Source organism: Rhinolophus ferrumequinum, chromosome 24 (assembly GCF_004115265.2).
Source record: "Rhinolophus ferrumequinum isolate MPI-CBG mRhiFer1 chromosome 24, mRhiFer1_v1.p, whole genome shotgun sequence".
Lineage (NCBI taxonomy): Eukaryota > Metazoa > Chordata > Mammalia > Chiroptera > Rhinolophidae > Rhinolophus > Rhinolophus ferrumequinum.
This window is the reverse complement of record NC_046307.1, coordinates 6,568,486-6,582,630: the sequence shown is the minus strand read 5'-3', so window position 1 is coordinate 6,582,630 and position 14,145 is coordinate 6,568,486.

Below are 14,145 nucleotides of genomic sequence, written 5' to 3'. Positions count from 1 at the left end.
ACCCTTATTTGAAAACTCTTTTAAAAATTCAACAGTTCAGGAATTTTTCAGGAAACAAATCACTCTAAGGCAAACAGTTTATTTTCAATCTATAATTCAAAAATTCACAAACACCAAAGTTTATGATTAAAAAATAAATATTATTCCAATGGTATGCCACCATCCACATTGCTGCTTGTACCCACTCCCCTTCTGGTTTTTATGTTGCATTTTTCAAACCAATATTAACACAAGAGATGAGCTTTTGTATAAACCTCTAATCAGAATTATGGGAATCAGTGTTTGGTTTTAGCAAGTACTGAACCACTATTTTAGCTGGCACTATAATTCAGTAGTTGAACCAGAAGACATCAAAGGCTGGACTTTGATACAAAAGTCTGGCCGGGTACCTAGCTGTGCACCTAGTGATGTATCTAAATACACATCTGACATCTTTACGTGGATGGCTGCCCAGGTTTTCAGACCCTCAATTCTGTTTCGGCTCAGAATTAAATCTCCTTTAAATCTGTAACTGTCTCCTTTAAATCCACTCAGAGGCTGATGAAGAAAACAGTTTCCTGAGACTTGGCTCAGAATTCCTTACGACTGGAGTACTGGTTGTGTGATGCTGATAAAGCCAAGAGTGGTTAAACTAGATGTTACTTAATTTACATGAGCATGGGCATTTGGGGGTGACTTTCAATGAGGTACAAGGCCTTCTTGTTTCCTAAGCAGAAAACAGCTTCATTCAAATATCTCTTTTTCCTTTCTCCTCTCTCAGCCCCACCCCCACAGTCCAACCGCTTCCCATCCCTGTGAGACTTACATCAGTCTATAATCTGTCCTGCAGCTCCATGTGCCATACAATAAATGTGATAACAACCCTGTGTTCTCTCCAGCCTTCCTTGGCTTCAGATCACAGGAAGCGTCCTCCAAGGGGGGAGAAAATGGACTTTCAGAGATTAGAATGACCACTTAACAGATACACAGGAGCCAAAACCCACAGAAGAGAAGAGATAAAACAAAATACTGACTTGTGATGTCTTCCACTTTCCAGTTTAACCAAAAGAGTCATTCTCCATCTCTGACACAGTTACTGGGCTGCGATCTTATTTATAGAGCGTGTTTTCAAGGTTTTTCTGTTGTAGGGTCTCTGTTTTTAATCTTTGTTCAGATTCCTCCTTGTTCACTAAAGATTCATTAGTAAACTCTTACATTTGAATTTTAAGCTAAATAGGCCACTGGGGGGTACTGTGCAATCAAGACAACAGAAAAAGAAACATTACAAAGGCAGATAAGCTCCTTCACAGCCTACATTTACCCAACTCCTGAAATACAGAGGTTCTGGGTGTGACCAAGATCTCTGTGATCAACTGTCAGCTGCTGTTCTAAGGGACAGAGGTAAGAAGAGAAAACAAGTTGACTTTTCTTAGAATTCTGTATGACAATCAGTCATGAAGCTTCTAAAAACAATTAAATCACTTATTTGTGGTTTTATTTTGCCTCTATTTGCTTATCTGAACTTCTCCAAGGATAACATGTATGTGTATGTATATGTGTGTGTATATATATATATATATATATGTGTATATATATATATATATATATATATATAGGTGTACGTATATTTGTACACATGTGTTTGTATGTATATGTACATATTATTCCGCTTGATATCTTGAGCTTCAGATGTGATGGACCATTTATTTATCTTAAAAAATAAAACAAAGCATTCAATTAGTATTAACTGGAATTGAGTTAATGGTATTTTTATAAGGGCATAAAGTGACTAACTTGTTACTTTTTATTTTAGGGTCTCAATTCATTCCATAAATATTTATTATAGGCCAATTATGTGTCAGATTTTATACCAAGTGCTACATATAAGCTAAATATAGTCTCCTAATGTTGATGCACATAATTTTATATATTGTTTTTTTAAAACTCGTAAGATATCCTTTTGCAAAGTTTTTTTAAAAAGTATTTATTCAAGTTGAGCAAGTACTCCTAAGTTGCTGAATTAGAAAACAAAGGCTCAAAAATATAGACTGACTTGCTGAATGTCAAGAAATAAGATGAAACTCAAGTTTTCATACCAGTATCACATTTGGGTGGGAGCGCCATCATACACGTTGGCTTAAATGAGGTAAATATTTACAATATGAAAATTACCTCATTATATAAGTTTTCCCTGTCTTTTCTCCACAGTGAATAGGTGTTTTGTGCGTATGTGTGTATTGGGTTCATTTCTGGAATCTCCACCGTTGTAAAGCTGGTAAGGGGCCTAAACATGAGAGTGAGAGCAGTAATCAGACAGAAGGGAGGAATGGAGAAAAGGTTTCTGAGCAGCTGCTGTGTGGGAAAGGGACAGCTACGATAATGGGGCTTTTAACAAAGCTTTCCACGTGATATGCAACATAAAACTACTCTAGCTATTGCTCTAAAAGAAGCCCAAAATATAGGTCTGTATTTTCAAGGCTTTTGGAGTTGGATATGTTTCCTCTGGATGTGACGCCACTTAGAGATGGATCCTCATGGGACTGTGGGTTATAATCAGGTATTAGTAATAGATGAGATTATAAAACATAATATTAACAAGAGGTCACAATACACTGTGATCAAAAAAAGTCAATTCTGGTGTCCAGCAGGTCAGCTATTGCTTCTGGAAGACACCAAGCCTTCCTCCATCTTACATAAGACTAACACACCCAAGCCAGTTTCTAACAAGCCAGCTCCATTTATGTGTTACATCTGCGCTACTCGCCCTGGTCCAGTTTTTTGTATTCTACATCCATGACTCTCTAGGTTTCTGTCCTGAGGCTATTTGGGGGATTTGTGAGCTCATAGTATTTGCTAAGGACCACTTCCCGAGATCTAAGTGATTAGACTATAATTTCTCCCACCCATTGCAATAGCTCAGGATTCCCTAAATTAACCCAGTATTTGAAGGGTAGGGGTTGGGGGGTTGTGTATTGTTGATGGGATACTTTTCTACATTTAATAGGATAATTACTGAAGAACAAGATTCTACTCAATTACAGAACAATTCAAAACCACCATCTTTGACTACATACCATGTATTGTGATGCAACACATGATTTCGCTGGGATAAACTGTGTTAAATCAAAGTGTGTGAAGAGTATAGGATAATTACTGTTGCTACAAAGCCAAGCCAAATTTTACAACACTGAGTTTTGGGAAAATATTCCAACCCAGTGAGCTTTCTATCTACTAAATAAGGAACTTACACATAAATGTTGAAATGTTTCTTTTTACTTTCGGTTTTCTGTTAAGTTACTTTGACTCCTTTTCTCTTGTTGAATTCTCTGTATTAGAACACGAATAGTAGTTTCTGACAACCCCGATTTACAGAAAAATGCTCCCTAACTTCTGGAATATTCTCAACCCAAAATATTCGTGTACCTCAGTAACTTACTTCACCTTTTCTCTGATAAGTCTCAGAGACATTTCGGATATAAGTTTTTCAAATCTGATCTCTAGATTTTTACCCCCAAACCTTTTCTCTTTCCAGACTTCTCTAAGTAAATGCCGTGTTCCCCTGAAAATAAGACCTAGCTGGACCATTAGCTCTAATGCATCTTTTGGAGCAATAATTAATATAAGACCCGGTATTTATGTTATATTATATTATATCTGGTCTTATATTATATTAAAATAAGACTGGGTCTTATGTTAATTTTTGCTCCAAAAGATGCATAAGAGCTGATGGTCTCGCTAGGTCTTATTTTCGGGGAAACAACGGTGGCATCCCCATCAATCCACTAATATAGTCAGAAAACTTTTACCATCACCATCATAAAATCTTTTTAATTTTACTTCCAAACAATATTTTAAACTGAACACTTTTCCCAATCTCCATTCTAATTTGAGTTTCCATGACCTACAAACTAGACTGTACCAATGTCTCCTTTGTCATCTTTCCTCTTCCACGTTGCCTCTCTCTGTTCAACCCATTATTCACACAGCAGCAAGGGTGACCTTAAAATTTAATGAGCTTCCCTGTTGGAAACTCATTTCTAGTTCACTGTTCCACATAGGATATGACCCAAATCTTAAACATGGTCAGTAAAGTCTTACATAAACTGTCCCAGTACTCTTTCCATCCTCATGCTATAATCTGCTCTAAGGAGCTTGCCAGAATCCACCATGCTGATTTTCTTTCAGTTATTTCAAAGCACCCAGCACTCTGCCTCTTAGTGTCTTTAATTCATACTGTTCCTTCTGCCTGGCACGTTTTTCTTCACAATTTTATTCTAGGCTACTTTAAAATACCACTTCCTGTCATATGTACTGGTTAGGGCTTTTTAATATTTTTAACTAGTAATTCTTGCCTAAAAGTCTTCTCTGGCCAGCACAGGCTGCTCACTCAGCCCAGGCAAGAAAGAGGCAGGTCACAAATACTGGAGAATGAGTACTGTCTCCTCATTCCAGGAACAGCCTTCCACCAGTGACTGACGGGAGTGGGACAGATACCCCAGCATCCCTCAGTAGGGGTGAGTGTCACACACTCTCGCTCTGCTTTCCTAGAGGGAATGAGTCCCACTTCTCCAAATGGTAACCTGCTTAATAACAGGTCTTTCAATGCTCACTTGTTTTCTGTTTCAAGTCTTCAATCTCAGGTCTACCAATCTACTTCCCAGATAAGACTGCACACACCTTCATCCCTACCTTGGGTCAGTTTCTAGAGGATTCTAACTAGAATCTAGAGGATTCTAGGGCACAGGGCATTTCATAACAAAGACAGAATCATTTTACTTAACTAAGTCACATATACAGAAAGCATAGCTAGGAAATATTTCATTCATTATTCCTGTTTTGATCACAAGAAAAGAATTGACAATTTTAGAACTACTCAGTAGTAACATCCATGTAATCTGCAGTTATTCATTTCTGTGTGTGTACGTATATATGCTTTGAGTTAAATGTGTCACTATTTTAACTATGTGTGAAATAAATATGTTTGTATGAGTTAACTGGAACTATTTATCTAATTATTGATGTGTATACATGTGTGCACAAAAATGACTGCATGAGTTACCTGTGTGACTATTTACATGGAGAGTTATTTTAAAAGAATATTATTTTGATTATGTCATGTTAGGAAAACAGAATTTGAAAACCACAGTAAATATACTTTTATTAAGAATATACTGCAGCTCATCATGCAGAACAGCTAAGAAACTCATGCAAGGATTACTTGAAGGTGGGCAAATTGGGCAAGCAGGGGAAGAGGGAAGGGAGCGGAGTGGAGACGGGGCCCGCATCTGCAGCTGTGGAAACCTGCCCGCATCTGCGGCGGTGGAAACATGGCTGGCATCCGCAGCTGCAGAGACACAGGAGATCCCAGGACAGAACAGAGAACACAAAAGCCAGGAGGTGGGCTCTTTCCCTGCGTCCCACAGCTGATCTCTCCCGCTGAGGGGGCAGCATATCCAGCATTTGAGGCAATAACCTCAGTGAGACCTCCAGTTGGGCCCTAGGCCGGACAAAGGACACAAACTCCATACCTGGGTCCCTCCCCCCCCTTCCAATCCTACCCCACCCTTTCAGAGACTTAACTGGCCCCTGAACTGAGGAGTAGTGTCACATTACAGAGGAGCCTTAGTGCTCAGGCTCTGGGAAGACTGGCGTGCAGCTCTGACCCAGGGAAGAGGCTGGGAAGAGTGTGATTCTTGCTGGGCTAGGAGAGAAGAGACTCCTCCAACCCCAGCCATCACCTTTTCTGGCCTGCTGGAAGAGTGTGACATGGCTGGGCTGGGAGAGAGAAGACCCCTCCATCCCCAGCCCCCACCCTTTCTGGCCTGCCTAGGGTGGGGCAATTACAACTGCAGAGGCACTCCCAGGGATCAGAAGTGGCAGATGCAGCTCTGGGCTTTCAGCAGCTCAGAAATCGCCCACCCGCCACACACACACACACACACACACACACACACACACACACACACACGGAAGAAGTGCCCTAAGACTCAGGAGAACTGGACACAGGGCTGGTAGTGCTACTCTCAGTGCGCATATGTGCAGGCAAGAGCAGAAACTGCACTGACTTTGTAGAAACTACCATCCAGACCCCTCAGCCCCACGCATCTAAATCTGCAGTTCCAACGTCACTCTGGGCACCAGGTGACCGGATCTGCTTGCGCAATAAGCAGGGGGATCTTTGGTAGAGCAGAGGACAACCTGGACATTACTTAGTGGGCTTAAGCTAAGACTGGTGCTGCTTTTTGTTTTGTTTTGTTTTGTCTTTATATCTTTGATATCTTTGCCTGTGTTGAGTGGGGGTTGTCAGTTGTTTTTACATGTGAAGGTATTTGATTTTTTCTTTGTTGTTGTTGTGCTTGGTGATTTGCTTTGTTCTGAAATTGCCCTACCAGGGCCCAGCTTAAGAGGCACAAGATTCAACATATACAGAGGCCAACTCCAGACCAAACCAGAGTACTACCAGGTGTGACCTACAAGTCACACACCCAGAGGGAATTCTCTACAGGCACAAGAGCCCATAGAGGCCAAACCACATTTAAGCGGTCAACCCTCACACAGCAGAACACCATGCAGTGGGCAGAGCCAAGTCTCACAACTAGTCAGCCTAGGAGTTAACCCCACCTACTCACAAGCGAAAAGCAATTAAAGATCTTCTTTAACAGGACGATATACACAACACAAGAGTCACCTTTGGAGCACACGCAGAGGAGAACGAAGTAGTGCAAGTCAAATATAAAGGACATATACTACAGAAGATAACCCAACAAGAACTAAGGACTCTAGGTGATTTACCTAATACATCAAAGCAAACACAGAGAGTCAGCCAGAATGGGGAAACAAAGAAACATGTCCCAAATAAAAGAACAGAAGAAACCTCCAGAAGTGGAACCAAATAAAACAGAGCTAACCAACCTATCAGAGACAGAGTTCAGAACACTAATGATAAGAATGTTTAAGGAACTTAGAGACGACATAAAGAAGGATGTAGAAATCATAATGAACAACCAGTTAGAACTAAAGAACACAATTACTGAAATAAAGAACACACTTGAAGGAATTAACAGCAGGTTAGATGAAGCAGAGGATCGAATCAAAGACTTAGAAGACAAGTTAGCAGAGATCACCCAAACAGACAAACAGAAAGAAAAAAGAATAAAACACAATGAAGATGGTTTAAGAGACCTCTGGGATAACATCAAGCGCAACAACATGAGCATCATAGGAATAACGGAAGGTGAGAGAGGAAGCAAGGGATTGAGAACATATTTGAAGTAATAATGTCCGAAAACTTCCCTAACCTGATGAAGGAAACCAACATACAAGCCCAGGAAGTGCAGAGAGTTCCAACCAGGATAAACCCAAACAGGTCCACACCAAGACACATTATAATTAAAATGGCAAAGCTGAAAGACAAAGAGAGAATCCTAAAAGCAGCAAGAGAAAGACAGAGGGTTACATACAAGGGAACCCCCAAAAGACTAACAAATGACTTTTCTACAGAAACATTGAAGGCCAGGAGGGAGTGGCAGGAGATACTCAAAGTGATGGAAAACAAAGGCCTACAACCTAGATTGCTTTATCCAGCAAGGCTATCATTTAAAGTTGATGGAGAGATAAAGAGCTTCCCAGAAAAGAATAAGCTAAAGGAATTTATTACCACCAAGCCAGCATTGCAACAAATACTAAAAGGACTTCTGTAAATAGAAGAAAGACGAAAACAATCTAACTACAAATTTAAAAATGGCAATAACTATGTACCTATCAATAATCACTTTAAATGTAAACGGATTAAATGCTCCAATCAAGAGACATAGGGTGGCTGAGTGGATAAGAAAGCAAGACCCTTGTATATGCTGTATACAAGAGACTCACCTCAGTTCAAAAGACACACACAGGCTGAAAGTGAAGGGGTGGAGTAAGATATTTCATACAAATGGAAATGAGAAAAAAGCTGGAGTTGCAATACTTATATCTGACAAAATAGACTTTAAAATGAAGAACATATTAAAAGACAAAGATGGGCACTATATAATAATAAAGGGAACCATCCGATAAGAGGTCATAACCTTAGTAAAAATCTACGCACCCAACATAGGAGCACCTAAATATATAAAACAGATATTGACTAACATAAAGACAGAGATCAACAGTAACAATATCATAGTAGGGGACTTCAACACACCTCTGGCAACAAGGGACAGGTCTTCCAGACAGAAAATCAATATGGAAACAACAGCCTTAAATGACACATTGGACTAATTGGATTTAATCGATATGTTCAGAGCATTTCACCCCAAAGCTGCAGAATACACGGTCTTCTCAAGCGCATTTGGAACATTTTCCAAGATAGACCATCTGTTAGGCCACAAAACAAGTCTTGATAAATTTAAGAAAATTGAAATTATACCAATTGTCTATCATATCAATAGATGCAGAAAAAGCATTTGATAAAATCCAGCAGCCATTTATGATAAAAACCCTTAAGAAAGTGGGAATAGAGGGATCATATCTCAACATAATAAAGGCCATATATGACAAACCCACAGCTAACATCACACTCAATGGGGAAAAGCTAAAACCATTCCCCTTAAGATCAGGAACAAGGCAAGTTTGCCCACTATCTCCGCTTCTATTCAACATAGTGCTGGAAGTTCTAGCCACAGCAATCAGACAAGAAAAAGAAATAAAAGGCATCCAAATCGGTAAGGAGGAAGTAAAATTATCATTATATGCAGATGATATGATACTATATATAGAGAACCCTAAAGACTCCACCAAGAAGCTATTAGAGCTGATAGATGAATTTAGTAAGGCAGCAGGATACAAAATTAATATTCAGAAATCAGTTGCATTTGTATATAAAAATAATAAAACATCAGAAGGAGAAATTAAAAACACAATCCCATTTACAATTGCTCCAAAGACTATAAAATACCTGGGAATAAATTTAACCAGAGAAGTAAAAGATCTCTACTCAGAAAATTATAAGACACTGAAGAAAGGAATGAAAGAAGATATAAATAGATGGAAACACATATCATGTTCATGGATATGAAGAATTAATATAGTTAAAATGTCCATACTGCCTAAGGCAATATACATATTCAACGCAATTCCTATCAAACTACCAATGACATTTTTCACAGAAATAGAACATATAATCCTAAAATTCATATGGGACCATAAAAGACCCCAGATAGCCTCAGCAATCTTGAGAAAGAAGAACAAAGTGGGAGGTATAACAATATCTGATATCAAATTATACTACAAGGCTACAGTAATCAAAACAACATGGTACTGGCATAAAAACAGACACATAGATCAATGGAACAGAATAGAGAGTCCAGAAATAAATCCATGCCTATATGGCCATTTAATCTACGACAATGGAAGCAAGAATGTACAATGGGGTAAAGACAGTCTATTCAATAAATGGTGCTGGGAAACCTAGATAGACAAATGCAAAAAAATGAAGCTGGACCACCTCCTTACACCATCTACAAAAATAAATTCAAAATGGCTTAAAGACTTAAATGTAAGATCTGAAACCATAAAATTCCTAGAAGAAAATATAGGAAGAAACTTCACAGACATTACCTGGAGTAAGATTTTTACTGATATATCCCCTCACGCGAGGGAAGTAAGAGGAAAAAATAAACATGTGGGATTACATCAAACTAAAAAGTTTTTTCACAGCAAAGGAAACCATCAATAAAACAAAAAGGGATTCTACTGAATGGGAAAAGATATTTGCCAATGATATATCTGATAAGGGGTCAATATCACAAAACTCAACTCCAAAAAACTCAACTCAACTCAACTCCAAAAAACAAACAACCCAATTGAAAAATGGGCAGAGGACTTGAAGAGACATTTTTCTAAAAAGGACAAACAGATGGCAAACAGACATATGAAGAAATGCTCAACCTCACTAACCATCAGAGAAATGCAAATAAAAACCACAATGAGATACCACCTCACCCCAGTCAAAATGGCTATCATCAATAAATCAACAAACAACAAGTGCTGGCGCGGATGTGGAGAAAAGGGAACGCTTGTGCACTGTTGGTGGGATTGCAGATTGGTGCAGCCACTATGGAAAACAGTATGAGGTATCTCAAAAATCTGAAAATGGAACTGCCTTATGATCCAGCAATTCCACTCCTAGGTATCTATCCGGAGAAATCCAAAACTCTAATTCAAAAATCTTTATGCACTCCTATGTTTATTGCAGCACTATACAGAATGGCCAAGACATGGAAACAACCAAAATGCCCATTGGTAGATGACTGGATTAAGAAACTGTGGTACATTTATACAATGGAATATTATGCAGCCATAAAGAAGAAAGAAATCTTACCATTTGCAACAACATGGATGGACGTAGAGAACATTATGTTAAGTGAAATAAGTCAGAGAGAGAAAGACAAATACCATATGATCTCACTTATATGTGGAATCTAAAGAAAAGAATAAGTGAATGAAGTAATCAGAAAGAGTAATTGGAGACAAAGAGGAAAAACTGAAGGTTGCTAGTTGGGCGGGGGGGTGGGGGTAAGGGGGAAGGTGAGGAGATTAGAAAGTACAATCGTTAACCACAAGATGGCCACGGGGTTTTGAAAATTAAGTTGGGGAACGTAATCAATAATGTTGTAAAGATTTTATAGAGTATCAAATATGGACACGTGTCCCATTTGGGAGACCACTCAGGGAAGATGTAGATGCATGATCACTGCACTGTACACCTGAAGCTGAACAATAATGAACACCAACTATTATTTTATATATATGTATGTATATACCTACAAGAAGCGGAGTACAGCGTTAGGAATAGAGACAGTGGAAATGTAATGGCTCTGTGCAATGTCAGAGGGATAGTGGATGGGGGGAGGGGGTTCACACAGTGTGAGGGATATAAATGATAAACATCTAAGTATTGCTTTGTCTTGTGCACCTGAAACTAATAATAAAAAAAAAAGAATATACTGCATTGAATAATCAAATTAAATATAGGACTATTGAGGACCAGGTGGCCAAACAAGTGATATGATGGCTTGTATTTTGAAATTTTGTCTCCCTAAGTAACAGAAAGCATTTGAATCAGTAAGTTAGTAAGTTCAGAAACAGCAGCTACAGATGAACTACTTGAGTACACGGGGCCAAAATGCTGTCCATAGGCGTGTTAGTGGTTGTTATTCACACTCTCTCTTAACAGGCCAGGCGAGTCTCCAAAAATGCTTCTAGGTCCGACTTCATTGTAACAAGGAAACTCCATGTTTCTAACACTCATCTGTAGAAGTGTGTTGGCAGTGAACAACCTGAGTGTGGTCACTTGTAGATGAGTTAGTGATACGAGCAGAATGACTAGGTCAACCTTTCATACAGTTAACGAGGAGTAATCTATGGAGCCATTAGGAGAACTCACATTCCACAAAGATGGTATTTTGCTGCCAATTATTTGCTGGCAATTACTAATTCAATATCTACTCTTAGAGATGCACTACTTTGACTTTTGCTTCTCCCTCCTCTCAAAGGGCATACCTTTCCCCTCCTTCCACCCACGGTTGAATATTGGGAAGCTTACGTGTGTATGGTTAGATGGTTGGGGAAGGAACTCTGGTGCATGTGCCGGGCTTTCCTGTCAATGTCCAGTGCTCTGTGTGATCTCGTGTTAGATACAATTCCTGGGTGTCAAGAATGAGACCTACCATCATGTCACTCACTACCTGGTTTTTGCACTGTCATGCCCACTCATGATGATGTTTGTAGTTCATAAAATTTGCATCTTTATATTGAATGCAAACTACAATTGCTCCATTGACTTTCTCAGCACTGCCATCCCTCCACAATAGACACATGGAAATTCCTGGGCCTGGCACACAATTTGTAGGCTGAGGGCATCAGGGCTCTATCTCAAGCCCATGCTTATAGACACTGCCATCTGCCCTTGATCCTCTGTTCCCATGCAATGGTGAACATGATAGTGTATGTTCTTCAAGTCTTCCTCAACTTCTTCAGGATTTCTTTCACAATATTTATTATCTGTCCCTCTAATTTTTCTTAGCACCTCTCTCATTGTTCTTCTCTAAGGTGAACTTCCCACATGAAAAATAGCCATTGTTTACACTACACTTTGATTTACTGTTAAATGCTATACTTATATTACTCAAGGGTTGTTTTTTAAAATATAAATATGATTCAAAGGTCATTTGGGAAATCAAAATGTGAGCATGGTATCTTTATGTTTGCTTTACTACCACAAAACTACAAATGCTCCTAAAGCAATGGATGTCTCTGAATAAGAGAAAGAGCACATTCAAAATAAACAATAAAAGTCCATGACTGTATTTCAAAAATGTTATCTGTATTATTTTAACAACAAATGGCACAAAGATTCACACTACTATAGCCCTACCTAGATTTTGAAGGTTGATCACTTTGAGATGAAGTAGCATTTCTAAAATTGTTTTTATTGTTCCATCTCTCCTTTCCATGTCAGTTGACAATAACTGATCAAACCCCAATATCAAAAATTATAAATGAATGGGCCTTCCCTTAAGTCATAGAGCACTTCAGTAGAAGAGCAAAGATTGTTTTTCCTATTAATTACTAAAAGTAACCCACTCCTACCAAAGAGAATCTACTAGAGAAATTTTATAAGACAAAAATAGCAATAATGATTTTGTCCTAATCTTTAGTTAGTAATGGTCAATTATAAAATAAACTATTAGTTTGGGTGGATAATGTGATTTAGAAAGGTGAAACATATGTTGCAAAATTGAAAGACTTGCTCGATTATTAATAGCACATCCAACTGTTAAGAAAATTAGGAAGAAATTGCAATGGTTATTCACTAAAAATTTTTTAAAAGGCAGTATGTTAAAGATTTGGGGGGTCAAAAGGAAAACCTAAAATAACTTAGATTATTACTTAATAAATGCATTTCTTATGAACTTGTGAAGCATGATCACATCAAAAAAAATGTTACCATCCCTCTGGGAAATAATTCCTTTCCCTTTCCAAGCTACGTTTTTATCCTTCCTGTTCCTACTTAACCTTGCTCCTCAACAGACAAGAAATAGAGAGACCAAAGAAAGATGATTTTCTAGATTCATTATAATTATGAAAACATACACTTTGATATGAATTTCTATCTCATACTCATTTAAGGCTTCATGGATTCTGAATTTTACCTCAAACCTAAATCACTCAAAAAGAATGGCTCTTTTTATTAAACAATAGAAGAGGATCATGTTTCTTATAATGTCAAAAACAAAAAGCCAGCAGTCATGCCCTGATGAAAAACAGATCACAGAGTCCTTTTAATCATGTCATCCAAAAAAAAAAAAGTCTTTACTTTCTTGTTACATCAAAACTATAAAATTATTTTATAAAATCCAAATGCATATACTCCAGAATAAAAGCTACTATATCATGATGCCCCCCAGTAATTTAAGACAAATGCTTTTCAAATTATATAGATTCTAATTTACCTTTCTAAATTAAATCTTGCATGAAGTATGTGCACCAAACATAAAATTTTGTTTCAGTATTGCCTGATATTTGAAGAAATTTAATTAGATTTCATTGATACTATGCCCTGAGGCTGAAAAAGCACTAATGTTTCTGTTTTTATTGTCTTCTCCTGGTTAACGTTTTTGAAGGCCTATCTACAAAAGATAGACTTGTGTTATCTTAAATGAAAACAATATAAGGGGACTGGTATGCTATGGGTAGAGGACTTCACTCTAAAGTAATTATTCCTAGATGGGGTGCAGGTAATAAAATAGAATCTTTCTACATTTAGCATTTTTAAGACAATTCATAACATAGTCAACTGTGGATTGTCATGGGGGCATTTAGGTAAATTGATTTTCATGGACTACTGCAGATAGTTTAGAGAAAAGACAGAAATCAGATGAGTTGGGTCCAATTGTTCTGTTTGTGCCTTTAAAGCCATCCGTCGGTGATATAACTACAACATCAAAACAACCCTGTTTCAACACTGTGAGCTAATTCATCCTGTCATGTCCTCCTTTTTTCTTTTCACATAAAACTGGGGCATACTAGGGGGTACTAAGTGGAAAGACAAATGGAGGAAAAAGCATAAATGCTTCAATGTTTAGGAGCACATCTTCTTAAGCAACTTCACTGGCCTATTGAATT